This window comes from Cupressus sempervirens, chromosome 10 (genome assembly GCF_028749045.1).
Source record: "Cupressus sempervirens isolate cs-2001-9-10 chromosome 10, ASM2874904v1, whole genome shotgun sequence".
NCBI lineage: Eukaryota > Viridiplantae > Streptophyta > Pinopsida > Cupressales > Cupressaceae > Cupressus > Cupressus sempervirens.
In genome coordinates this window covers 500,745,813-500,748,853 of record NC_143127.1, presented here as the reverse complement: position 1 = coordinate 500,748,853, position 3,041 = coordinate 500,745,813, and positions in this window count along the sequence as shown.

Below are 3,041 nucleotides of genomic sequence, written 5' to 3'. Positions count from 1 at the left end.
TATATACATATATCAATATAACTATCCATATCCAACGCTAGTTATTCATACATTCACATATCATATATGTAAATCTATAAATATTTTTAGTGTATGCTCAATTTAGAAGCATATATTTTTGTGTCTTGAAACCCCACATAGATTGTGAAGAATTTAAAAAGTACTTCTTTCTTTTAAAAACACAAGTTGGTTATGTAGAATTTCAAATTTACTTTTCATTCTTCAAAACCTAAGTGAGTTATTTTGCACATCAAAACTCGTATGATTTTTGGCTTGGTAAGAGGGTTGGACAATGACCCAAAAGGTTTACAAGTCCATTTTCCTCCATTTTTGTCCCTTTACACATTTTTTCATCTTCTAATATGATTTCTCAACTTCATCTTCATCAAGATTATAAATGATCAAGTAGGTATCTCTATAATTACCAACATAATCTCTTATGTCTTCTCAACTTTTTGACCATATAGAATGTTCTATTTTTAATGAACAACATTAGCATAAATAATTGGTCTTCTGGATTTGATTGTGTGCGCTTATTAGCATAAATCCAGAAGACCAATTATTTACAAATGGATTGTGGAAATCTGTTAATGTTAACATTAGCATAGTAAACTTTAATTTTGTTTACCAATGTTTTGACATTCCTATTGGAAATATTCAGGATAAGATAGGTTACTGAGAGGGGAGGGGTGAATTAGTAACTTGTAAAACTTTCAAATACTTCAACATTTTAGCCATTCATCATTCATTCATCTAATCTACTGCATAAATGAAAGATCAAACATTTATTGCACATGAACACAGAGATTTGGTGACCCAGAAACCTTTCAAATAGAAAGTAAAACTAGGGTGGGGATGATGCCCACAAAAACTTCAATACTGCAGTATAAAGTTGGCTTGTTAAGGCTTACAATGATCACTTCTGATGATCTGCCCTGTTAGGAGCAAGTAGAACTGCTAGATCCACCTTGTTAGAGGATTTACAACATACAATGAAGAATGCACTCTGTTAGGAGATTTACAAAAAGACTATTAAGTCTACCTTGTTAAAGGATTTATAAACTAATTCACTTTTTAGGATGAAGCAGTGGATCTACTTACAACTGTTTGCTGATAAGATCCTTTTTGCATTGATCACCTAATGTGATAGATATAACTTTTCTGCTCCTATGTTGACCTTGTTGTATCCTTTTTACTTCGCTGCTGATTTTCAATATCTTCTTTACATGCGAACATCAATCTCTTCCTTTTATATCTTTTTCACACACACCATACTGCAAATGATATCATACATTACATATATACCATTTCAATATTTACAATTGCAAGGTTAGCCGAAACACAAGTGAACAAAAAATTACTGAGTCGGCCAGAAAGTAGAAAACTCAAGTTCCTCAAGCTGACTCGATGACCTTCTGATACTCGGCATCCACTACATTACTCGGCATCATCATGCACTTGGTAGAAGTAGAGGCTCAGTTCATACTAGCCACACAATACTACTTGGAACTTGGTAACCATTGGTGACTCGATAGATATAGTGTCACTCGATAGAAACTAACTTCTTCGTTTACCTTGCTTTTCTCGATGAACATTGAGGTCTTCATTTACCTTGCTTTGCTCAGTGAACACCTTTTTCACTTACCTTCATTTACTGAGTTCTTCATTTACCTTTGTTTACCTTTTTCACTTGGTAAACACTGAGTCCTTTGTTTACCTTTTTCACTCGGTAAACACTGAGTCCTTTGTTTACCTTTTTCACTCGGTAAACACTGTTGAACTTCTCATCCACTCGGTATCCTCTGGAATGCTCGGTGAGAACTGTTTACCTGTTGAACTTATAAGGTAACTGCTAAATGCTGGGTATACACTGTAGGCTAAGTGATGAGCTAGATAAGCATTCAGAATTGAATAAGTGTTTGCACTAATGACAAATATATCACAATTCCACCAATCTCCCCCTTTGGCATTAGTGACAAAAACACTTATGAGCCAAAACTTATGTGCAAAATTTGACGTACTAATTTACATATATCTCCCCCATACAATATGCACAGAGTATTTACAAGTATCTCTATCTTTACACATGGCTTCCTTATTTACATATATCTCCCCCTGTTTGATAATAATGCCAAATCACACAATATGTATTTACACAGAGACACCAAAATGAGAGATAAACTCAGAATGTACCTTGAGAATAAGAGCCAAAGTCTTATCCCAATTCTCTTGCAAAATTTTGCAAGTGGAAAGTGCTATTTGAATTTCAGCTAAAAGTTTAATCATGTGATCTGCAACTGAAAAATTGTTGTCATGGATCAATGCTTTGGAGTAGACAATGTGTTTCTACATTGTGTCCATGATAGGAAGGATCATATTATGAATGTCAATCAAGGTAGATCTGATCCTTGCTTCCTCTCTCAACAATTCTGCCTACTTTTCTGACAAAAATTTGATTCTAAGATGATGGGATGAACTTGAATTGGGGTCAAGTTGCAGCATTTGGGCACTCACCTTCATATCCTCATCAATTTTATTTAATTTTTCTTTGATCTCCTTGGTATACTTGGTAACATCACAAAGTTTGGCAAAAAGTGAAGTTACATTAATAAAAGAATTTTCAAGATTGACCAAAATTGTGGACAATTCTACCTGTTTTATTGCAATGTGTTGAGCAATGTGCTCAAGCACCTTATTATCAAATTTTTGTTCAGCCTTTTCAATCAATTTTTCTTGACCAGAGGCGTCCTCATTGAATTTATTTACAGCCTCTTCTAACTGAATCAAAATGTGTTGAGTAGAATCTACTTCAACACCTATAGCATCTATAATTATATTCTTGGCATTTTCAATTATTCTATATTCCTTATCCCTTTCAGACCTTAACTGCTTCTGTGTAGCCTTCATCTCTATTAGTTAACTAGGATACCTCATTTCTTCAATGGTAGCATTTTCATAGTCAATCTTTGGAATCACTATCTCTGTGTCTAAGTCAATATCTTCAAGAATTTCCTTTCCTGTGATCAGAAGTCTTAATGGTT